This window comes from Hemiscyllium ocellatum, unplaced genomic scaffold (assembly GCF_020745735.1).
Source record: "Hemiscyllium ocellatum isolate sHemOce1 unplaced genomic scaffold, sHemOce1.pat.X.cur. scaffold_2275_pat_ctg1, whole genome shotgun sequence".
Taxonomy (NCBI): Eukaryota; Metazoa; Chordata; class Chondrichthyes; order Orectolobiformes; family Hemiscylliidae; genus Hemiscyllium; species Hemiscyllium ocellatum.
Window position 1 is genome coordinate 45,639 of NW_026868033.1, and position 26,497 is coordinate 72,135.

The 26,497-nt window shown below is 46.0% G+C and overlaps 1 long non-coding RNA gene across 1 annotated transcript; it reads right to left on the reverse strand.

Annotated features, from left to right (window-relative positions):
* On the reverse strand, positions 1-26,211 carry LOC132811666 (uncharacterized). The gene is made up of 4 exons (XR_009643348.1): positions 26,110-26,211; positions 21,541-21,640; positions 1,290-1,401; positions 1-759 (listed from the first exon to the last, which is right to left on the reverse strand). It is a non-coding gene; the product is annotated as an uncharacterized LOC132811666 (long non-coding RNA).
* Positions 26,212-26,497: the final 286 nt, after the last annotated feature.

Below are 26,497 nucleotides of genomic sequence, written 5' to 3' on the forward strand. Positions count from 1 at the left end.
TTTATTTTCTTTAATTTTATTTGCTGTGCAAAAAAACTTGTACAACATTTTTAAGCCAAAATTTACAAATCTAGTGTTAAAGATAAATGTTAAATAAAATCGATCAAACCATCCCTCCACTGTTGTGGAAGTGCAATCTCCTGGAGAATCCCTGCCCACTCCTTCCTACCTGGGCTCCATGACTATATACATACCTGGGAGATAGCAGCAGGAGGAGACCATTCAGCCTTTCAATCCTGCTTCACCACTCAATGGGAAACAGCTGACCATCCAGCTCAGTCTCCTGTTCCTGCTGTGTTCCAATCCCCTTTACCTCAAAGAACTATATCTAAGTCCTCCTTTGGTTTCACTGCCTTTTGTTCCAGTGACGTTGCGGTGTTACTGTGTGGGTGTAGGCAGGGGTAATGTGATGGTGCTGCCTCCTGGAGGATGCACTCAGCATCCCTCACCATCCTGCAGTAACATCAGCTGGGGTTCAGCAACTAGAGATAGAACCCATTTCCAGGATATGGGCATCACTGGCTCAGCCAGCATTTATTCCCCATCTCTAGTTACCCTTGAGAAGATGGTAGTGAGCTGCTGTCTTGTGCCATTCACAGTCCATTTGGTGCAGAGAGACCGACAATGCTGTGAGGGAGAGTGTTGCAGGATTTTGGCGGAGTCATTCTCCATCTTTGGTTCTTCAAATGCTGGTTAACTTAATCACAATCTGCACATGAGTTTGAGATTTCAGTCTGCAAATCCTCACCATCTAGCACCCTGTATAAAGGAATATGTACAGTTAGAAATTCAGAGCAGACAATTCTTGTTTCTCTGGAATATCTTTTTCCCCTTTCTTCCCCCAAAGCTGTAACCCTCCAGCCCACTTACTCTCTCCCACCATTCTGACTCTGCTACCCCCTAGTGTACACCCTCCCCATTCTCATGGAGTTACTGATAAACAGATCCATTCCACCACTTCCCGTCCCTGGTTAGACTCTGCACCCTTTCTGGGTTCACTTCCTTTCCCTTCAGTTGCTGCAAGTCAATAATGTAACAGCAGAATGAAACAAAAGGAAACAGAAAGGGAGGTGGCAGATCCTGGACAGAAGAGGGTCCTTCAGGCCGGGAGAATGGGTCAGATTCTTCTTTGATGCCCATTGGTCGATTCCCAGCATTACAATGAATTGGGGATGGAGAGTGGTCCTACATGGGTGTGGTGACACTTTGACCCCCCAGCAGATCAATACAATAAGCAGATGCATTCCTCCTCCAGCCAGTGTGAAAAACTTTCCGCAAAGTATACTTACCCAAAGCATATGTTCCAAAACGTGCCCACATTCTGTACATGTACACACGCGTGGTCCCTGCCTCAGGGATTGTGGGAGTTGTAGTCCCCATGAAGCCACTGGAGCCCTGTCTCTAGAAAGTGAATGAAAAGTGTGGGCTGGAGGGTGTTGTGTATACGATCCCCATTCTGACAGACAGGACCTGTGGGCTGTCACTGGGTTTTACTGAGACATCTGCTTCCACAACCTGATTTTCTGATGTAAGGAATATAGATTCAGTCAACTGGGGGGTGGGGAGGTTCATAGGAGGAGCAGATTTTAAGTAGAGGTGGCTCAATGGTTAGCATTGCTTACTCACAGCGTCAGGGACCTGGATTTGATTCCAGCCTTAGGCGACCCTGTGGAATTTACATGTTCTCCCCGTGTCTGTGGGGTTTCCTCTGGGTGCTCCAGTTTCATCTCACAGTCCAAATATGTGCAGGTAAAGTGGATCGGCGATGCTAGATTGCCCACAGTATCCATGCATGCGCAGGTTAAACCATTAACCATGGGAAATACAGGGAATGGGTGAGTCTGAATGGGATGGTCATTATAGGGTTGGTGTGGACTCCATGGACGAATACCCTGTTTCTGCACTGTAGGGACTCTATTCTAATTTCATGAAGAAGAATGTACCTATCTCAATGTGCTGTGAATCTGTGGAATTCCTCTTCAAAATACAGTGGATGCCAGGACAAAGAGGAAATTTACTGAAGAGATACAGATGTTGAATTTGCAATGAGATGAAGGGTGAGAGAGAGCAGGCGGGAAAATCCAGCTGAGACCGAGGTGAGCTCAATCATCACTGTATTAAATGGTGGGGCTGGTTCGAAGGGCTGCATTGCCTCTCCTGTGCCCAGTGCTCATCTTCTTACGGTAATAACTGGAAAGCTGAATCCAAAACTCACCACCTTCACCAAAGGAGATTTTTGGAAAAAGCAGGATAGTCAGGTGGATTAGTGTTCCAAACTTAGATAGTGAGGAAGCATGTAGGAGATAATGATTTTGCAATTTTAAACTGAGATGAGTTAAAAATCACACAACAGGTTATAGTCCAACAGGTGTAATTGGATCATGATGAAGGAGAAACGCTCCAAAATCTAGTGTGCTTCCAATTAAACCTGAAGGACTATAACCTGGTGTTGTGTGATTTTTAACTTTGTACACCTCAGTCCAACATCGGATTCTCCAAATCATGTAAACTGAGGGGAGACAGTGATTTATGGTTTTAGACTGTGTAGTACATTCACATCGTCCAGAATACTCTGTTGTGAATATCCATCCTGTACTTTATTACAAAGCCAAGGTCTCTGATAATGAAAACCAAAACACCCAGGAAACATCCCCTCACCTTGTAATCTGATAAAAGACTTGTGATAAGTATGGTTGAATTTAGAATACAGTTGGAAAGCGGGAAGATTGAATCCAATCCAGATCCTATGCTTAAACAAAGGAGACTACAATAGGATGGGACAGGAGCTGGCTAATGTAGACTGGAAGCAAAGACTTTAGGGTGGGACAGTTGACAGACAGTGGAGAAATATCAAAGGATATTTCAAACTGCTCAGCAAAAGTATATATCAGGGAAAAGGAAGGACTGTAGGGAAAGGAGTAATCTGCCCTGGGTGGCTCAGGAAATAAGGGAGTCTTATCAAATTGAAATAGAAAACACACAAATTGGAAAAGAGCAAGGAGAAAGTAGGAGATTAGAAAAACTTTAAAGATCAGCAGAACGTTAAATGGGATTGGGGGAGACAAGTGATGAGTAGCTGTCCCCAGGGCCAGAATAGCAGTTTGCACTGCTAGAGGGGAACCTATTGTGTGGGCAACATATGGCCTCTGTCATTTTTGAAACACGAAACTGTGACAATAGAGATAATCCTGATCAAGTTCAAAATCACAGCACATTCCTAAAGCTTGTACTTCCAAATAATCCTGTTGGACTATAACCTGGTGATGTGTGTTTTTTTTTTAAACTTTGCCCACCCCGCTCAAACACCAGTTCTTCCACATCAGAATCCTGACAGACAGCCCAGCTGAAACTGAAGTGCCTGTCAGATACCTCACTGAGCCACAGGGGCGTGGGGGAGGGGTATGTGGTTTAACCACAAAGTGCTGAGCTGAACTCGACTTTTTAACTGCCATCGCCATGGAGAGAATACTGAGAGGCAGCATCCATTCAAAACCACAAACCACAAAGGTATAAGAATGGGAGCCATACATCGGACAAGCGGGGAGTTACCTGATGCTGCCTGGAGGTGTTCTGCATGTACACTATCCAGGTAACTGCCATGTCTCATCAATAAAGACTCAAAGAAGACCTCTCAGAGTTCTGCTAATGTAGTTATTCCTATCCAGCAGGGTTCAGGAATAGGAGTACACAGCAGTCAGTCTTCACAGTGGATGATACGAAGAACATGCCAAGAATTGATTAAAAAAATGGGGAAGGTGAGGAAAAAGAAATAACCATTATCACAAAAGCGTTAGAGCTGGGCAAGCTAATGCAGCTAAAGGTAGATAAGTCTCTTTGCCCTGATGGAATACATCCCAGGGTGCTCCCAGAGATAGCAGGAGAAATAGTAAATAGACTTGGAGTCAGAGTCCTACAGCAGAGACAGGCCCTTTGGCCCAAACTGACCAGAATGTCCATCCACACTAACCCCATTTCCCTGCACTTGGCCCATCTGCTTCTGACCCTTTGCTATCCATGTATTTGTCCAAATGTCTTTTACCTGTTGTTAATGTACCCACCTCAACCACTTCCACTGGCACCTCAGTCCTTATGCATACCGCCCTCTGTGTAAACCTGTTGCCCCCTCAGCTTCCCTTTTATTCTTTCTCCTCTAACCTTCAACTGATGCCTCCACTCCTTGATTTCCTGGGAAAGAGACTGAGTGCATTCACCTTACCCAAGCCTCTCATGATCTTATACACTTCCAGAAAAGATCCCCCCTCTGTTTCCTCTGCTCTAAACAAAAAACAAAAATCCTCGCTTGTCCAACCTCTCCCTATAACTCAGACCCCTGAGCCCTGGCAAAACTTCTTGTAAGTTTCGTCTGCACTTTTTCCAGTTTAATAACTGAAACCTACGTTACATTCATCACATTTCCAGTATTTCCCCATGGCACTGGAACCGACGTGACAACACTAATGGATAAAAAACCATGATCGAGAATCAACTCCTTTACAACAATTCCATTTTCATTGCATTTTCCATGCTGCAGGTATCCTTGTGTCTTTCTGATTGCATGGTTAATTTAAAACTTATCCTCATACAAATCTGTGACTTAATTGTCCCTTGGAAATGTGCCATGTTTTTTCAGACTTTTAAAAGCAAATTAAATCTCTCTCCACAGTCACCACGCTAACATGGACTTGGCTGTGTCTCAGTATTTTTTCCAGACACACTGACATTTGAAATATTTGCCCACGGACAGAATACTCCCCTTTCCTTCCACATGAAAAGCCCAATGATATTCAGATCGGCACGGATCAATTAACCATCGGGTCTGAACATGAAGCTCAATTTGAATTTCTCATCCACAAATCTGCCCGTTCAGTACCCGACAACTGAGAAAATAAGTCACCACCGTTAACACAGGATGGAAATTCATGAGACAATTATAGTATTAAATTGTAGTTTCTTTGTTCCCCCAAAACATTAAATCTCAGTCTCACAATTTCTCTCTTCTGTGAACTGAAATCCAAACCAATCTCCTCACTCCTTCCCTCCACACCCAGCTCTAACTCACTCTCCTCTCTTTGAATTCAGCTTCCTAGCTCCTGCCTGCAGACAAAGAACCAAAAAAAAAGGGTGGCATGACAGCACTAGGGTCCCAGGTTCAATTCTCCCCGTGCCTGCGTGGGTTGCCTCCGGGTGCTCCGGTTTCCTCCCACAATCCAAAGATGCGCAGGCCAGGTGAATTGGCCAGGCTAAATTGCCCAGTGTTAGGTGCATTAGTCAGAGGGAAATGGGTCTGGGTGGGTTACTCTTCCGATGGTCAGTGTGGGCTGGTTGGGCCGAAAGGCCTGTTTCCACACTGTAGGAAATCTAATCTAATCAAGTCAAATCAATGAGTCTGACTCGGAGCCTCCTGGGTGTTAGTGAATCCTCCCCAAACCTCTCAGGGTTCCCTTCTGGGGCAGAACGCACTGATTTTTTTTTTCCACAATCTGGAACCTCTTATTTATTTTCCCCACTCCCATCCTCTGATGAGAACCATCCTGCACACACTGGCCAAAATCATATCTGGTTGAACTAAAATGAATCAAGTTTGAACTTTAATTGCAGGCCCATCTTTGTTCATTTCCATAACATTCCCGAGTTCTGATAACTTTCTGCAAAATGCTCCCCACACTGATACGCTGACCACTTGTCATAATACCGGGGGAGGGGCCATTCCCCTGGGTCCTGTTCTCAGAGGGAGGAAGGGAGGGAGCTGCCAATGACAGATTAATCCCACACACCCACAGCCTCCCTTCCTGGCACTGACCCAGCCTGCACATACGCTACCAATTGCCCAGCACTGTGCCTGTGCACTGGTCTCCCTTCCTACAGAGCATGCTCCAGATTACACAGGAGCCCTGGTGATTGACAGCAGCTGCTGCCCAATAGGGTGAAGGGGCGGGGCTGGAGGACTGGGACAATGGGATTGTAAACAATGAATGAATGTGGAGGGACACGGGGAATGGACAGGTCAGTGAGGGACAGGAGCAGTGCAGCTGCAGGAGGGGATCCTGGACAAACTGAGCAATGGGAGAGTCTAACAGGATAGAAACTACAGGAAGGTTCTGTTTGGAGGCTCAGGCAGGGACAGCTGGGAGACAGTATGGCCTGGTTGCTTGGGCTTGGGCCTTTTCAAAGATGCTGTTACTCAACCCTGAACCCGATCCTCCTGGCCCAGAGGTAAGGACACGACCACCATTTCCTGGTGGGCTAGCGGAAAGAAGGGAAGATGTTCTCAATCTCACTCACATGGAAACTCCATGAGCTCCTCCCACTTACTGTCGACGGTGGGGATGGAGGAGGCACAGCAGATGGGAGGGGGGTTAGGGATATAGGGACTGCCTTTCCAAAGGAACCCACCTGTGTTGGTGATATTAACAAGATACAATACAAAGTCACTAACACAAAGCTGGTGTACATGAACTTCATCCAGAATATTAACACCTATAACTGGGTGACACCGACCCCAATGTACAGAATTAAGTCGTGGATATTAATAATGGCATTGTGTGTGAGAAATCACGTCTCATGAATTTGAGTCAATTCTTCTGAAGTAACAACAAAGAGGATTGACAGTGCAAAGCGGTGGAGATGAACTACATGGTCTTCAGTAAGACATTCATCAAGGTTCCCCATGGGAAACCGGTTAGCAAGATTAGATCTCATGGAATACAGAGAGAACTAGCCATTTGGATACAAAACTGGCTCAAAAATAGAATACAGAGGGTGGTGGCGGAAGGTTGATTTTCAGATTGGAGACCTGTGACCAGTGGGGTGTCACAAAGGATCGGTGCTGGATCCACTAATTTTCATAATTTATATTAATGATTTGGATGTGAATATAGGAAGTAATGTTAGTAAGATGACATCAAAATTGGAGGTGTAATGGACAGTGAAGAGGATTACCTCAGATTACAACAGGATCTTGATCAGATGGTTGAATGTGCTGAGAAGTGGCAGATGGACTTTAATTTAGATAAATGTGAGGTGCTGCATTTTGGAAAAGCAAGTATTAGCAGGGAGTATACACTTAATGGTAAGCTTCTCGGGAGTGCTGCTGAACAAAGAGACCTTGGAGTGCAGGTTCATAGCTCCTTGAAAGCAGAATCGCAGGTAGATAGATTAGTGAAGATGTTTAGTATGCTTTCCTTTATTGGTCAGAGCACGGAGTATAGGAGTTTGGAAGTCATATTGCGGCTGTACAGGACATTGGTTAGGTCACGCTTAGAATATTGTGTGCAATTCTGGTCTCCTTCCTATCAAAACAATTTTGTGAACCTTGAAAGGGGTCAGAAAAGTATTACAGGCATGTTGCCAGGGTTGGAGGATTTGAGCTACAGGGAGACGCTGAATACACCGTTTTCCCTGGAACGTTAGAGGCTGATGGGTGACCTTATAGAGGTTTATAAAATCAGTAGGGGCATGGATAAGGTAAATACACAAGGTCTTTTCCCTGCGGTGGGGAGGAGGTATGATGGGAGGTGGGAGACAGAGGGGGGAGACCAAAAGCGGAGGGTGACGGTTAGTTTGTAGATCTACAACACAACCCTGTTCCTGTTTTCTCCCCAACTCCTTCAAGCCCTCTGAAGGGCTCAGCACAAGTGCACAGTCCCTGGACAGTAGAGCTTCAGGGTGACCAAGTGCTGAAGGTTGCATTTGGGACACTGACCTTTATTGTTCTGTGCACGCATCAATAAATGGACCTGGGTTCAATTCCACTGTCCTGGATTCATGTCTGTGGCCACAGACGCGCCTGTCTCTGACCCTGACTACTGGATCCCCTGTCACTATAGCTCTGCCATTCTCCTTCCTCCCGTTCTGTGCAGCGGAGCTCTCTGTGGGGTCATGGACCTGGCTGTTGCTGATTTCCCCTGAGAGTCCACCCCACCTGTTCCCCCCATTATAGAATCCCAAGCAGTGCACAATATCTGTCTGAGAAGGGGGAATGATTACTGGGGAGTCCTGCACTCCCTTCCTGAGCCTTTTCGTTGATCTGATGGTCACCCATTCCCTTTCTGCCTGTGTAACCCTCACCTGCAGTGTGACTAACTCACTGAACGTGCTGCCCATAACATTCTCAGTATTGCTCCACAGTGAGTCCACTCTCAGCTCCAGGTCTGAAAAGCAGTTTCCCAGTAGCTGCAGATGGGCACTCATCCTGCACACATAGCCGTCACGGACACTGGAAGTGTCCCTTATTTCCCACATTGTACAAGAGGAGCATACCACGGGTCTGAGGTCTCCTGTCACAACGTCTCTCTAGTTTCAGCTAGTTACTCCCATTAAGAGAATTTAAATGAGTAGCAACTATCTTTCACTTCAAACATTTCCATTACATTCAAAAGCCATTCCCTGTGAATTTCTAGTCAGATCCATGTTCCCCACCAACCCACCGTCCCCTCCCAGCACCTTCATTTGCCACTGCAAGAGGTGTAAAACCTGTGCCCACACCTCAAAAGGGCCCTTCCACATCCAGCAGAGATTTTCCTGCGCATCCAAACACCTCACCTATTATGGCCTTTGCTTTCGATGTGGTCTCCTCTCTACTGGGGAGTTGACAAAGAACACCAACTTGCAGAATGTTTCAGGGAACATTTCTGGGATGCATGCACCAACCAACCCCACCATCCTGTGGCCGACCACTTCAACTTCCCCACCCACTCCGCCAAGGACATTCACGTCCTGGGCCACCTCCACCACCAAATCCCAGCCACCCGACGCCTGGAGAAAGAAAACCTCATCTTCCACATTGGGACCCTTTAACCACAGAATCAAGGTTTCCTCATCTCCCCTCCCCTGCCTTATCCCAGATCCAACCCTCCAACTCGACACCACCCTCTTGAACTGTCCCACCTGTCCATCGTCCTTTCCAATTATCCACTCCACCCTCTCTCCATTACCCTCCACCTACATCTACCTATTGCCTTCCTAGCTCCCTTCCCACCAACCGGACCCACCCTTCTTATTTATCTCTCAACCCTCTTACTCCCTCCCACCCCACCCAATCCCGGCATTCCTGATAAAAGGAATATGCCGAAAACGTTGATTCTCCTGTTCCTGGGATGCTGCCTGATCTGCTGTGCTTTTCCAGTGCCACACGTTAACACAAGCTGGAAGAACAACACCTCATCTTCTACTTGGGGACCCTGCACACCTCTATCCCCAGTATCAAATTCAATAATTTTACGTCCTGAACTCTCCAATGTCCTAGCGCCCTAGCCTCTTAACCCACACACAAGGCCTTGTTATCACATAGCCTGCCATTACACATTAGCTATAGTTAGCCACGAACAGTCCCCAGAAACAGCTATTCACCCTCCCCCAGCCAGATCGTTATCCACTCCTTTGTCCAACTGCTCTTGGACTATATTACCACCTATCATTTACCCCTTAACCCCTACCTTCTGCATATAAACCGACATTAATTTTCAGTAACATCAGTTCTGAGGAAGGGTCAGCGGATCCAAAATGTTAACTCTGATTTCTCTTCACAGATGCTGCCAGATCTGCTGAGTTTTACCAGTACCTTCTGGTTGTTGTGCGAGATTTACAGCATCCGCAGTTCTTTTGGTTCTAATTTACCAGGAATTTCGAATTCAGGTCTAGCAGCCTAAAACTGTGCGTTTATAAACCCTCCCAGTCCACAATAGCTCCATTTCTTCCCCAGACTTTGCAGTCTCTCCCACTCCCTTCACACTCACTAGGTCCCCCCCCCGCCTCACCGTGACACTGCGCCTGCACAGCTCATGGCCATGTGTTGGCCTGCTGGACCCACCCCAATTCACTCCCATTGGCTGGAGGATCACACCAATTCTCCTATTGGTCTGAAGCTGCTGTCAATCACCCGGGCCCCATTGTGACATGAGTGGGCTCCTCCCAAGAGCATCGGATGATGAGGGGTGACCTCATAGAACTTTATAAAATCATGAGGAGTATGGTTGGGAAAAATAGACAAGGTCTTTTCCCTGGGGTGGGGGAGTCTAGAACGAGAGGGTGTAGGTTTAAGGTGAGGGGGAAAGATTTAAAAGGGACCCAAGAGGCAACTTTTTTTCACACTGAGATGGGTGCCTGTATGGAATCTTCTGTTCAGGAAAGTGGTGGAGGCTGGTACAGTTACACCATTCGGCATCTGGATGGGTATGTGAATAGGAAGGGTGTAGAGGGATATGTGCCAAATGTTGGGATATCTGGTCGGCATGGACCAGTTCGACCAAAGGGTCTAATTCCATGCTGTATGTCTCTATGACTCTGCCCTGGGATAAGCTTCATCATTCACAGTGAATGGGGCAGTAACACAGAGGACAAGGGTGTGGGGCTATTCAGCTGTACTGGCCGCTCTGGACATGGTGCCAGTCTATCCCAACTCACCTCCCATTTGTCTGTAGACCTCCAAATCCTTCCTTAAAAAAGTTACATTCTAAATTCGTTTTCTCAATAACTACTGGATCTGCATCCAGCTGGCGGACAAACTGTTCCAGATGCTCAGAACTTAGTGAGTACAATAATCTTCACATTTTTAACCTATTTTATTAGCCATTTACCTGAAGGTAGTTACTCAAAATTGTGACGTTAATAATTTCTCCCTCTGTCTCTCTGTAAATTAAATATCCTGGAAAGAAATCTGCTCCTGGTCGAAATTCCTGCCTAACCTTCTCAGCTCCAAGAAGAATTAGTTGATCTTCTGCTAACTCTCCATAAAATAGAAACCCATCTTAATTTTAGTAGTGCCATAAAGATGTACAAGTAAAAAATGAGGTCTGCAGATGCTGGAGATCACAGCTGCAAATGTGTTGCTGGTCAAAGCACAGCAGGTTAGGCAGCATCTCAGGAATAGAGAATTCGACGTTTCGAGCATAAGCCCTTCATCAGGAATAAGAGAGAGAGAGCCAAGCCGGCTGAGATAAAAGGTAGGGAGGAGGGACTAGGGGGAGGGGCGATGGAGGTGGGATAGGTGGAAGGAGGTCAAGGTGAGGGTGATAGGCCGGAGTGGGGTGGGGGCGGAGAGGTCAGGAAGAGGATTGCAGGTTAGGAGGGCGGTGCTGAGTTAAGGGAACCGACTGAGACAAGGTGGGGGGAGGGGAAATGAGGAAGCTGGAGAAATCTGAATTCATACCTTGTGGTTGGAGGGTTCCCAGGCGGAAGATGAGGCGCTCCTCCTCCAGCCGTCGTGTAGTTGTGTTCTGCCGGTGGAGGAGTCCAAGGACCTGCATGTCCTCGGTGGAGTGGGAGGGGGAGTTAAAGTGTTGAGCCACGGGGTGATTGGGTTGGTTGGTTCGGGCGGCCCAGAGGTGTTCTCTGAAGCGTTCCGCAAGTAAGCGGCCTGTCTCACCAATATAGAGGAGGCCACATCGGGTGCAGCGGATGCAATAGATGATGTGTGTGGAGGTACAGGTGAACTTGTGGCGGATATGGAAGGATCCCTTGGGGCCTTGGAGGGAAGTGAGTGTGGAGGTGTGGGCGCAAGTTTTACATTTCCTGCGGTTGCAGGGGAAGGTGCCGGGGTGGAGGTTGGGTTGGTGGGGGGTGTGGATCTGACAAGGGAGTCACGAAGGGAGTGGTCCTTGCGGAACGCTGATAGGGGAGGGGAGGGAAATATATCCTTGGTGGTGGGGTCCGTTTGGAGGTGGCGGAAATGGCGGCGGATAATACGTTGTATGCGCAGGTTGGTGGGGTGGTAGGTGAGAACCAGTGGGGTTCTGTCTTGGTGGCGGTTGGAGGAGCGGGGCTCAAGGGCGGAGGAGCGGGAAGTGGAGGAGATGCGGTGGAGGGCATCGTCGATCACGTCTGGGGGGAATCTGCGGTCCTTGAAGAAGGAGGCCATCTGGGTTGTGCGGTGTTGGAATTGGTCCTCCTGGGAGCAGATGCGGCGGAGACGAAGGAATTGGGAATATGGGATGGCGTTTTTACAGGGGGCAGGGTGGGAGGAGGTGTAGTCCAGGTAGCTGGGGGAGTCAGTCGGTTTATAATAGATGTCTGTGTTGAGTCGGTCGCCCGAGATAGAAATGGAAAGGTCTAGGAAGGGGAGGGAGGAGTCTGAGACAGTCCAGGTGAATTTCAGGTCGGGATGGAAGGTGTTAGTAAAGTTGATGAACTGTTCAACCTCCTCGTGGGAGCACGAGGCAGCGCCGATACAGTCATCGATGTAGCGGAGGAAAAGGTGGGGGGTGGTGCCAGTGTAGTTGCGGAAGATGGACTGTTCCACATATCCTACGAAGAGGCAGGCATAGCTGGGGCCCATGCGGGTGCCCATGGCAACTCCTTTAGTTTGGAGGAAGTGGGAGGATTGAAAAGAGAAGTTACCTTTAGTTTGGAGGAAGTGGGAGGATTGAAAAGAGAAGTTACCTTTAGTTTGGAGGAAGTGGGAGGAACAGACCCTTCGATCCAAAACTTGTCCATGCTGACAAGATATCCTAAATTAATCTCATCCCATCCACCAGCTCTTGGCGTATATCCTTCTAAACTTTTGCTAATCACATACAACATCTCAAAGGCATAATTGGGTAATTGTACCAGCCTCCACACTTTCTCTGGCAGCTCCTTCCACACACGTACCATGTTCAGCTGGAAACATTGCCCCTTAGATCTCTTTTAAATCTTTTCCCTCACATCTGAAGCCTGTGCCCTAAGCTTTGGACTCACATATCCTGGGAATAAGACCCTGGGATTTCACCCTATCCTTGCCCCATACAACTGTATCCGATGCTCCAGGGGAAACAGCCCCAGCCTATTCACCCTCTACCTATATAGCTCAAACCCTCAAACCTGGCAACATCTTTGCACATCTTTTCCGAACCCTTGCAAGTTTCACAATATCATTCCGATAGCAGGGAGACCAGGACTGAAAGCAGAATTCCAGAAGTGGATGAATCAATGTGCTGTGCCGCTGCAAAATGACGTCCCAACTTCACTACTCAAATGTACTGACCAGTAAAGGCAAGTACACCAAACACCTTCTTCACTACCCTGCCTATGATTCCACTTTCAAGGAACTATGAATCTGCACTCCAAGGTCTCTTTGTTCAGCAACATTCCCCAGGACCTTCCCATTAAATGTATAATTCCTGCCCTCATTTGCTTTTCCAAAATGGAGGATCTCACAATTATCTGAAATAAACTCGATCTGACAATCCTCAGCCCATTTGATTGAAGTCCCATTGTACTCTGAGTTAACCTTCTTCGCTGTCCAGTACACCTCAAATTTTGATGTCTACTGTAAACCTACTAACTATACCTCATATATTCACAGAAATCATTGATATAAATGATGAAAAGCAGTGAACCCTGCACCGATCCTTACACCATATTGCTCATCACAGGCCTCCAGTCCGAAAAGCACTATCCTCCGTCCCCAACCTTCCCGCCAATTTGTATATAATAGCTGGTTCTCTCTGCATCCCATGGTGTCTAACTTGCTAACCAGTCTGTTATGTGGACCTTTTTGAATGTCTTTCTGAAGTCCAAGTTAGTGATGTATGTACAAAGCCATGCTGACTATTCCTAATCACTTCTTACATTTCCAATTACATATAAACCTGTCCTTCAGAATTCCTTCCAACACCTTGTCTGCCACTACCCTCAGGCTCACCGGTGTATTGTTCCCTGGCCTTTCCTCATCACCTTTCTCAAATAATGGTGCCTGTCTTGCAGCACCTCACCTGTGGCTATCGGTGGTAGAAATATCTCAGCGAGGGACCCAAAATTCACTTCTCTAACTTCCCACAAAGATTTGGCATACACCTGATCAGGTCCCACAGATTTACTCAGCTTTCTGTATAAGACAACCCGTACAACCTCCTCTGTAATATGGACAGTTGTCAAGATATCACTATTTATTTCTCCAAACTCTCTAGCTTCCATATCCTCTTTCAGTAAAAGCTGACATGAAATCCTTGGGTAGTATCTCTCCCACCTTCTGTGGTTCCACAGACAGCCTTGTTGATCTTTGAGGGTCCCTATTCTCTGCCTGGTTACTCTTTTGTCCTTAGTGTTTGGTAGAATCTCTTTGGATTGTCCTTAAACCTCTTTCCCCCCCCCCCAAAGCTCTCTCTTGTAGCCTTTTTGCCCTCCTGTTTTCCCTCGAGTGTACTCCTATTGCCCCTATACTCTGAGGGATTCATTAAAACCCAGCTGTCTGTACCTGCCATATCCCTCCATCTTTTTGACCAGTCCCTCAATTTCTCTCGACACACAGCATTCCCTACACCTACCAGACTTGGCCTTAACAGGAACATACTGTCTATGGACTCTTGTTGTCTCATTTTCACAGGCCTATGGAGGCAATCGCAGATGAGGACATGGAAACAGTCACTCTCAGTAAAGAGGTAGTGTTGGGAAAGATAACAGCCCAAAAGTACATGGGTCTCCTGGCCGTGATGGAATGCATCCCAGGGGACTAGAAGAGATGGTGAAGGGTGCATTGTCCTTCCTTGCTAGAGGGATAGTTATGCTGCAGCTGTATAGGGTGCTGGTGAGGCCACACCTGGAGTACTGGAATACAGGTTTGTCTCCTGACACTGGAGGGGGTGCAGAGGAGGGTCACTAGTTTGAGTTGGGAGTTGAGAGGGATGGTGTATGTGGAGAGATTGAATAGACTGGGACTATACTTGTTGGAATTTAGAAGAATGGGAAGTTGTATTGGAAAAAATAAAATTAAGAAGTGAATAGATAAGATAGAAGCAGGGAGGTTATTTCCACTGGGAGGTGGGTCAACCTAGAGAGCACAGCGTCAAAGTAAGGGGGTATCTGATTTAGGACAGAGTTGAGGAGGAACTTCTTCAGCTAAAGGGTTATGAATCTGTGGAATTCCCTGCTGAGTGTAGCAGTTGACGTTATCAACTTGAATGTCTTTAAGGCAAAATGTAGATTTGCAAACAGGAAAGGAATTAAGGGTTATGGTGAGAGAGCAGGAATGTGGAGCTGAGGCCATGAAAAGATCAGCCCTGATCTTATTGAATAGCAGAGCAGGCTTGACGGGCCAGATGGCCTACCCCTGCTCCTATTCCTTCTGTTCTTATGTTCCCACTTTCCAGCCGTCCCTTTGCCTGGGGTTGCAAAGAAATATTGAAAGTTCTCGCCTTGTACCGTCAAAATTCACCTTGGTCCAATTTTGAACACCAGCTTTTAGATCTGGTCTATTATTTTCTGCAACTATTTTAAAACTAGTAGAATTATTGTCAGAGAATCCCAAGTGTGTAAGCAGGCCATTCGGCCCATCACATCCACACTGACCCTCACAGCCTCCTATCCTACCATTGTAACGCTGCATTTCCCAAGGCCAATCCACATAGCCTGCACATCCCTGAACATTATGGGCAATTCAGCCTGGATTATCCACCAAACCTGCACATCTTTGATCTGTGGGAGGAAACCAGAGCACCTGGACGAAACCTACACAGACAACCTCAATGAGGTATCATCCTGTTCTTATTTCCCAGTTCCACCCAAGTAATTTCAACAGGCGAACCCCCATGAATATCCTCGCTAAGCACAACAATAACGTTATCCCAAATCAAAAACACCATCCCACCTTCTCTCTTATCCCCCTTTCTATCCTTCCTCTTACATCTGTTCCCTGGAACATTAAGCTACCTGTCCTTTCCAACCTAAGCCACGTTTCTGTAATGCATACTATATCCCAGTCCCATGTTCAAAACCATATCTGAAGCTCATCTGCTTTCCCTGTAAAACCTCTTGCATTGAAATAAATGCAGTGCAGTGCTATCAAAAGGACAGACTGATGGGCAGAGGGGGTGGGATGGCCCTATTGGTGAGGAATGACGTTCAGTCCCTTGCGAAGGGGGAGATACAGAATCAGGAGATATAGAGTCAGATTGGAGGGTGGCTAATGTTGTCCCACTTTTCCAGAAAGATGGGAGAGAGAAAACAAGGAATTATAGACCGGTTAGCCTGATGTCAGTGGTGAGAAAGACGCTGAGTCAATTACAAAAGATGAAATTATGGCTCATTTGGATAGCAGTAATAGGATTCCTCAGAGTCAGCATGGATTTACAAAGTGGAATATACTGACTGGGATTGAAAATTGGCTGGCTGACAGGAAGCAAAGTGTAGTGATAAACGCTTCCTTTCGGAATGGCAGGCAGTGACTAGTGGGGTACCACAAGGTTCGGTGCTGGGACCGCAGCTGTGTCCTCGGTCCTGGGACCGCAATATACATTGATAAAATAGATGAACACATTAAAAGTAATATTAGCAAATTTGCTGATGACAAATCTGGGTGGCAGGGTGAAATGTGAGGACAATGTTATGAGAATACAGGTTAACTTGGTCAGGCTAGGTGAGTGGACGGATGCATAGCAGATGCAGTTTAAGGTGAATAAATGTGTGGTTATCCATTTTGGAGGCAAGAACAGGAAGGCAGATTACTATCTAAAAGGAGTCATGTTTTGTAAAGGGAAGTACAACGAGATCTCGGTGTGTTGTACATCTTTCAATGAAAGCAAGCATGCAGGTACAGCAGGTAGTGAAGAAAGCTCACTGCATGCTGGCCCTCATAACAAGAGGAATTGAGTATAGGAGCAAAGAGGTCCTTCTGCAGCTGTACAGGGCCCTGGTAAGACCGCACCTGGAGTATTGTGGGCAGTTTTGGTCTCCACATTTGAGGAAGAGCATTGTGGCTATTGAGGGAGTATTGGGTAGGTTCACGAGGACAATTCCCGGAATTGGCGGAATGATCATATGTTGAAAGATTGGAGCGACTGAGCTTGTATACACTGGAGTTTAGAAGAATGAGAGGGGATCTGATTGAGACCTACAAGATTATTAAAGGGTTGGGCACTCTGGAGGCAGGAAGCATGTTTCCATGGATGGGTGAGTCCAGAACCTGAGGATGCAGGTTAAAAATAAGGGAGAGGCCATTTAGAAGAGAGTTGAGGAGAAACGTCTTCACCCAGAGTGTAGTGGACACATGGAATGCACTGCCCCAGAAGGCAGTGGAGGCCACGTCTCTGGATAGTTTCAAGAAAGAGATGGATAGAGCTGTTCAAGATAATGGAATCAAGTGTTACGGAGATAAGACAGGAACAGGATACTGATTGTGGACGATCAGCCATGATCATAATGAATGGTGGTGCTGGCTCAAAGGGCAGAATGGCCTATTCCTGCACCTATTGTCTATTGTACCTTGTCAGTCCGACCTCATTCTGTGCCTTGCCCTTGCCTGTCTAACTTCTCAACTGTACCAGCCTCAGACTTACCTCCTTTCTCACTATCTCTTTAGGATTTCCCCCACACCCTCACTGGTTTAATGCCTCCCAAGCAGCACTAGCAAATCTCCCTGCTTGGATATTAGACACCTTCCAATTCAGGTGTAATCCATCCTTCTTATGCACGTCAATTCTACCCCGGCAGAGATTCCAATGATCCGAAAATGGGAATCCTTCTCCCCTGTATCAGATCCTTGGCCACGCATTCATCTGCTCTACCCTGCTATTCCTACTCTCACTAGCATGTGGCACAGAGAGTAATCCAGATATTACTACCCACAAGGACCTGCTTATTATCCTCCAGGCTAATTTGCTATATTCTCTCATCAGGACTTCATCCTTTTCTCTGATGTCATTGGTACCAATGTACAGCGACCTCCCATTGATCATTCTCCCCTTTCAGAATATTCTGCACTCTCGGAGCCATCCTTCACCCAGGCAGTAGGGAGGCACCACCCCATTCTGATGTCTCACTGTCAGCTCCAGAAACTGCAGTCTGTGCTGCAGATGAGAGAGCCCCCATCATCATCGATCACGTGGAACCTGGTATACCTCACATTACACTAGATTCATTACACTAGTAACTTGGCTGTCAGTGCGATATTCCTCTGAGAGTGTGACCCCCGACACTTTCCAAAACAGTATACTTGTTTGAGATGGAAATAACCACAGGAGACTCCGGCACTACTTGCCCTCCACTCCTCCCTCTCCGAGAGGAAACCCATCTACCTGACTGGATCGGCAGTTTTCCTTCCTTTCTGAAACTGTCACCTATCACACACCCCGGCTCCTGTAAATTCTTCATTACCTTTAACTATTGCTCCATCTGATCCATGAAATCCTACAGGATTTGCTTCCTCACTTCCTGCAGTGAAACATGATCATTGAAACTTTCCTTAATCTCCTACATCCAACAGGAAGAGCACATCTCTGTACGAATGGCCATCTCTGCACCTTAACAGTCCACAGACCCAGAAAAAGGCACACAGTCTTACAGCTTTACAAAACATGACTCTAGAATAAATTAGTACCAATATTTTATATTAAAAAACTTAATCAAAGTATCATAAGATGTGTATTTAAAGAAACAAACCGTCGCCCTACTGAATGTTGTAGCTTTACCTAAATAAAACAGACTAAGATTTATCTTTGAAGGGACCGAAACCCTATGAGTCACAGATGAACAGCACTAAACAGAACCTTCGGTCAAATTTGTCCATGCCGACCTGATATCTGAACCTAATCTTATCTCTCTTGCCAGCACCTGGACCATATCCCTCTAAATCTTTCCTATTCATGTCAAGTATCCAAATGCCTTTAAAATGCTATAATTGTCAGCCTCCACCACTTCTTCTGGCAGCTTATTCCATACACGCACCACACTCTGCGTGAAAAAGTTGCTCCTTAGTTCCCTTTTATATCTTTCCCCTCTCACCCTCAACCTATGCTCTCTATTTCTGGACTCTCCTATTCAGGGAAAAGGCCTTGTCTGTTTACCCTATCGATGCTCCCAATGAGTTTATAAACTTCTATGGAGGTCACCCCTCACTCTCTGATGCTCTAGGGAAAGAAAACCCCAGCCTTTTTGCTCTCTTCCTGCAGCTCAAACCTTGGCAATATCCTTGTAAATCTTTGTTGAACCCTTTCAAGTTTCACAACATCCTTCTGATTGATGGAGAACAGAATTGCACACAATATTGCAAAAGAGGCCTAACCAATGTCCTGTACATGACCTTCCAACTTCTATACTCAATGCTCTGATCAATAAAGGAATGTATTCCAAACACTTTCTTCAATATCCTATCTACCTGCAACTCTACGTTCAAGGAAATATGAACCTGCACTGCAAGATATCTTTGTTCATCAACACTATCTAGGAATTTGGCACTACGTGTATCAGTCCTGTTAAGATTTGCTTTTCCAAAATGCAGCACGTCACATTTATCTGAATTAAACTCCATCTGCCACTTCTCACCCATCTGAACAACATCCTGTTGTAATCTGAGGTAACCCTCTTCGCTATCCACTATACCTCCAATTTTGGTGACATCTGCAAACTTATTAACTCTACCTCCTATGCTCATATCTAAATCATATATATATAAACGACGAAAGGTAGTGGTCCCAGCACTGATCCTTGCAGCACTCCACTGGTCACATGCCTCTAATCTGAAAAATAACCCTCCACCACCACCCAGCCTTCTACATTTGAGCCAGTTCTGTATCTAAACGGCTCGTTCTCCCTATATTCCATGAGATCTAACCTTGCTAACCAGTCTTCCATGGGGAACCATGTTGAGTGCCTTACTGAATTCCATCGATCATGTCCACCTCTCTGCCCTCATCAATCCTCTTTGATACATCTTCAAATAACTCAATCAATTTTGAGAGACATGCACAAATTCATGCTGACTATCACTAATCAGTCCTTGCTTTTCAGAATACACGCGCATCTTGTTCCTCAGGATTCCCTCCAACAACTTGCCCAGCATCAATGTCAGGCTCACCGGGCGATAGTTCCCTGGCTTGTCCTTACCACCTTTCTTAAATAGCGGCACCACGTTAACCAACCTCTAGTCTTTCGGCATCTCACCTGTGATAATCGTTGATACAAATATCTCAGCAAGAGGCCCAACTATCACATTCCCAGCTTCCCAGAGCTCTAGGGTACACCTGATCAGGTGCTGGGGAGTAACCAAGCTTTACGGGTTATAAGACGCCCAGCACGTCCTCTTCTGTAAGATGGACATATTCAACATGTCGACATCTATTTCCCCACATTCTATATTGCCCATGTCCTTCTCCACAGTAAACACTGATGCAAAATATTCAGTTAGTATCTCTCCCATCTCCTGCAGCTCCACATGTAGGCTACCTTGCTGATCTTTGAGGAGCCCTATTCTCTCTCGAGTTACACTTTTGTTCTTAATGCATTTATAAACACTCTTGGGATTATTCATAACTCTATTTGCCAAAGATATCTCTTGTCCCCTTTTTGCCCTCCTGATTTCCCTCTTAAGTATACTCCTACTGTCTTTAATGCTCAGGGTTTTTTGGGATTTTTGGTCTGGAATAAATGCAAAATATTACATCTTGAAAAAACAAACGAGGGCAGAGTTACAGTAATTAAAAACAGGGCCTCGAGTAGGGGTTCAGGATTTTCAAGTCTGTGTCACATGGAGACAGGGTGGTTAGGAAGGTGCTTAGCACACTTGTCTTCATTGCTCAGACCTTTGAGTACAAGAGTTGGGACGTTATTTTGGATGTTGGGGAGGCCTTTTCTGGAATTCTGTGTCCAGTTCTGGTCATGCTGATATCGGGAGGTCATTATGTAGTTGGAGTGGATTCAGAAGCGATTTCCCAGGACGTTGATGGGAATAGATAGTTTGAATCATAAGCAGAGGCTGGATAGGCTGCGACTTCTTTCACTGGCGCGCAGGAGGCTGAGGAGTGACCTTATTAGACTCAAATCATGGAGGGGTAGTATCAGTAATGTGAATACCAGGTGTCCTTTCCAGGCAGGGAGGCGATTCAAGACTGGGTACATAGCTTTTAAGGTGACAGCAGAACGGCTTTAAAAAGGCGTTTCTGTTTTTTTTTTGTTCAGACAATGGTTTATGTGTAAAATGAACTATCAGAGGAAGTGGTAGTTGTGAATCAAATTACAAGTTTAGGGTGGCACAGTGGCTCAGTGATTAGCCCTGCTGCCAGGGCCCCAGGTTCGATTCCAGCTTTGGACAACTGTCTCTGTGGGACTTGCACATTCTCCCAGTGTCTGCATGGGTTTCTTCCAGGGGCTCCAGTTTCCTCCCTAATGAGGGAGCAGCTCTATGGTCTGGGAGGACAATGCTGCCTTTACATTTTACACAGTGATGCCACTGTGTCTCTGGGGTGGGGAGAGGGAATGCTGAAGGTGGGGGATAGGACACCACTCAGGCACAGTGCTTTGTCCTGGAGGATGTTCACTTTATTTAATATTGTTGGGGGCTGCACTGATGCAGGCAAGTGGAGAATGTTCCAACACAATCCTGATGTGTACCTTATAGAGAGCAAACAGACATTGGGGAATCAGGGGTTTGGGGAAACTGAGGTTGTTCTCCTTGTAGCAAAGGAAATTGAGAGGGGCTGTGACAGAGGGGTTTAGAAAAGTTACACGTTATAATAATAAATCTTGAACCCATCAGCTCATTACACAAGGATTACAGGAGACACATTAAAGGTTTGGGAAGATTCAAACGAGAACTTTTATGCTGCAAATGGAATTCAGATGGAATACAATACTCACACACAATGCGAACATACAGGTCCTGATGAACTGACTAATTCAATCAGAGTTTGGTGTTACAATGACTGGGATTACCATCTGAATGTCCACCTGTAGTATCCTGTAATACAAGTTTATAAAATCCATCACTGTCAGTTCAGGTTAGAAACTCACACCATCCCCTCCTCCTAGCCCAGGATGACTGGACACATTACCCCTTGTGGAGGTCAGCAGTCAGTTCAGTGGGAAATCTCCGTGGATTTCTATCAGTTTCCACCGTGGGTCTTCATGTGACTGAACAGGTCAGACCTTTGACACATGGGACAGAATGTTCCAAGAGTCAGTGAGATATGGAGAGCAGGATGTGCTCCTTTTTTTCCCTTCCTTGCTGCCGCTGTGCCTCATCAATCAGACATGGGGTGTGAAAGGCTCATGCAGTTCGATGGGCAAGTTGCCTCCATTCTGACCAATGGGCAGCAAACTCCTCCCATAGAGTGTCTCTAAAAACAGAGCAACTCTGCAGGCTTCCCACTGCCCAGTGTTCCCAGTAAATGTTTAGAAGAATGGGGGGGGGGGGGATCTCCTATAAAAGGCACAATTGTAAAGTTCTAAGAGGATTGTGAAGAGTGAGAGATGCACAGGAGAAGGGGGCAACAAGTTGCTAGATGGATTATAATTTGAGAAGATGTGAAGTCGGTCAGTTTGGAGGGGATAATTAGAGAACAGAGTGCTATTTACATGGTGGAAACTGTAGAAAGCTGCACCACAAAGGCATGGGAGGCAGGGGGATCATTGTGCAGGAAACACTGAAAGCCAGCAGATTCTTGGTCAGTCACGAAATCAAGGGTTCTGTTTCAGATTGACCAAGTTTAAGGCAACAACGACACGGGTAAGGGGTTTCAGTAGCAATGGAGCTGGGGTGAGGTGCAGACAAGCAACATTTTAGAGGTTGGAATTCCTGGTGTTTGTTATTGTGTAGATGTCTGATCAGAAGGTCACCTTGAGGTCAGATATCACAGCAATGTTGTAAAGAGTCTGGTTCTACCTCAGACTGCACCCAGCGAGAGGGAGGGGCTCAGCAGTAAGGGAAAGGAATTTGTATTAGCAACTGAAGTTAATGGGTTTAACCATTGCAATTTTTCATTGGAGGAAATTGCAGTTAATTGAGTAGTGGGAATGTGAGAAGCCGTTTGGTAACTGAGCAACAGTGGAGCAATGGAGAGGGATGGTGGGGAGGGAGAGTTGGGCATTGTGTGTGTTTACATGTGAAACCTCACACTGTGCTTTTGGACGATGTCACCTCCTGGTAGTATGTAGGTGAGAAACAGGAGGGACCAAGGATACATCCTTGAGGGACACCAAATACAAGGAATTCAGAAAGGAAAGGGATTGTGGAGATGAAGCAGAATTTACAAATGATGGTGAGGTCAAATGTTAGTTTTTTTTGCAGAATGGATGAGAAGGACATAACCAGGAAAGACAGACAGACAGAACAAGGAACAATACCTGTGATTTGGCGAGGGGGAGTGATGAGGAGGAAACAGAGTTGGAATGTCTGTAGTTTAGTGAGACTAGTAAAAAATCAAGATGAGCTCCGATAAGGCTTGACAAGAGACTGGAGAAAGATGTAAGTTTGGGACAAAAATCAGGAACACCATGTGAGGCAGTTTGTCTCAGTGGGCTAGTGGGAGGGAGGGAAGCAGCAGAGGCAGCTGGTCAGATTATCTCAGTCTTAGTGACAGAGAAACTCAATGTGCTCCTGTTGTTGGAGGGAAGGATGAAGGAGACAGGATGATGGGCAGTGTTTTACAAAGAAACAAAACCGGGGTTAGTGATATTTAAAATGAATGAACAAAACTAATATATTTAACTTTTATCCAGAATATTAAAATGTACAACTGAAGTCCTCGTTCGAATCCCAGCTCGGCAGATGGTGGAATCTGAATTCAAGAAAAAATAACTGGAATTAGGAATCTCCTGATCTCCATGGAACCATTGTCAATAGCGAAAAAAATCCTGCCATCCCGACAGTGGCCCGGCCAGCTACTCACTGTATTCATCACTGCAAAGTCTCAACAAAGGAATTAAACTAGATGGACCACTTGGCATCGAACAGGGCATTAGGAAATACAACCACAGAATCAGCCCTCTCTATTCTGCAACATCTTGCTCACTAACATCTGTTTTTTTGGGCCAAAATGTGGCGAGCTGTCTCACAGACTAGTCAAGGAACAGCCTGACACAGTCATACTCAGAGTAATCCCTTACAGATAATGGCCAGACACCACCATCACCATCCCTAGATATCGAGAGTGTGGTGATGGAAAAGCACAACAGGTCAGGCAGCATCCGAGGAGCAAACAAAATCGACGTTTCATGCCTAAGCCTTTCATCAGCCTGACCTGCTGTGCTTTTCCAGCACCACACTCTCGACTCTGATCTCCAGCATCTGCAGTCTTCACTTTCTCCTGAAATTTCTGGATATGTCCTGTCCCACCAGCAGGACAGACCAGGCAGAGGTGATGGCACAGTGGTGTACACACAGGAACCATTTGCCCTGGGAGTACTCAGCATTGACTTTGGACACCAGGAAGTCTCATGGCTCCTGCTGATTACCACGTACCGTGCTCCCACGGCTGATGAATCAGTTCTCCTCCATGTTGAATAACACTTGGAGGAAGCACTGAGGCAATAACATAGTGACAAGCCTACTCTGGGTACAGGATTTCAATTTCCTCTACCAAGAGTAGCTCAGCAGCAGGATTACTGACTGAGCTGGTCGGGTCCTCAAGGACATAGCTGCTCAACTGGGTTTGCAGCAGGCGGTAACCGAACCAGCAAGAGGGAAAAACATACTAGATCTCATCAGAATGAATCTACCAGCTGCAAATGTATCTGTCCATGACAGTGTCGGTAAGAGCGATAACTGTTGTTATCCCACAGTCTTTTTGGAGACAAAGCTTCACCTTAAAGTTGAGGAAAACCTCCGTTGTGTTGAGTTCTTCTATCATCATGCTAAATGGGACAGATGTAGGAACTCAAGTTGGACATCTCTGAGGCACTGTGGGATTACAACAACAGCAGAACTGTACTCCAGCACAATCTGTAATCTCATGGGTTTGTAAATCCCGCACACCCATCACAATGGACAGGTAAGGAGGGCATGCCATGAGCAGCACCAGGCATACCTAAAAATGAAGTGCCAACCTGGTGAAGCTACCAAACAGGACCATCTGCATTTCAAACAGCATCTGCAGCAAGCAACAGAGCTAAGTGATCCCACAATCAATGGAGTGGATCAGGGCTCTGCAGTTCTGCCACACCCAGTTGTGAATGGTAATGGACAATTAAACAACTTGTTGCAGGAAGCACTAAAGATATCCCCACCCTTACTGATGGAGGGGTTTCACACATCCATGCAAAAGATAAGATGACAGCATATGCAGCAATCTTCAGCCAGATGTAAAGGGGATGAAACATCTCAGCCTTTTCCAGTGGTTCCTAACATCACAGATGTGAGCTATAAGCCAGTTCAATTTAGTTCGAACAATATCCAGAAATGGTTAAGTAGTGTAAAGGCTATGGGTCCTGCTAACATTCTCGGCAATAATACTGATAGCTTGTGCTCCAGAACTTGCCACCCATCAAGCCACATACTGCTCCAGCACTGGCATCTACCGACAATGTGGAACATTGCCCAGGCATGTTCAACACAAAAACACAGGGCAATCCAACCCAGGCAATTTCCCTCTGTCAGTCCACACTCAATCAGAAGTAATGTGATGGAAGACGTCATCAACAGGGCTATCCATCAGCAGCTGCTCAGCCACAGCCAGCTGAGTGACACTCATTTTAGGCTCCACCAGGGCCACTCAGCTCCCGATTGTGTTACTGCCTGATTCACAACCTAACATCCAGCTGAATCCCAGTGGAGCCCAGTCCCACTCCAACACAACTATTTCTAGCTGATTCCAACCTCATCTCAGCTCATATACTGAAACTCTCATTCATCATGTGTTATCTCCAGACTTAATTGTCCAAACACACTCCTGGCCAGCCTCCCAAATTCAACCACCCTGTAATCTCAAGAAAAATTGAAAGCTCTGTTGCCCACGCGCTCACTTCTCCCCAAACATGTTCATCTGTCAAAAGGATCCTATTCATAAGGAACAACAATTTAAAATTCTCATTCTTGATTTGATTCCTGGCTGTGATCATCCCTAGCTCCCTGCACCACACATCCTTTGAGACCTCAACAACCATTTTCTTTGAGACTCCCAACGACTTGTTAATTCATTACTTCAACTATGTGGCTGATTCTACAGTTGCGACAGCACTATGGTCTGGAATTTGCAGAGAAAACCTCACAGGTCTGCTTTCCACCGTTAAGACATCCCTCAAAACCTGCGTTTTGGCAATGCTTTTGATCACCTGACCTAATATCTCCATCTCTGGCCTTATATCTAAAGTTCTCAACAGTATTTTTGTGAAATTATAAGCATGATAATAAAATTACAAACTGTTCTTGATTTGGACATTATCTTCAAATCATCACTGTTGCTGTAATGAATAATCTGTATTGTCTCTTACCCAACCACATTGTGGGAGCACCTTCACCACACAAACTGCAGCTGTACAAGAAAGTCAAGCATCACCCTCTCCACAGGCAACAGGGCTTTGGCAATTATCACTGGGATCTGTGGAAGGTGAAACACAGTTGATGTCTCAGGGAGTGCAAAACGGATTACAAGGAATGAAAATGGTTCAGAATTTGATAGTCAGAAATGGAAGGAAAATACACTTGCTTATTGGAAAAAAGAATTCTTGACTGTCAAAAATATTCAAGATAAAAGTAATCTGATAATAGAGCAGCACATGGTCAGGGGCTGGGCCGCAGTGAAAAACTCATTTACAAAGGGTCTATAAAAGTAATAATACAGTATTAAACAGACCAAACATACCCCCATGGTTGGAGACT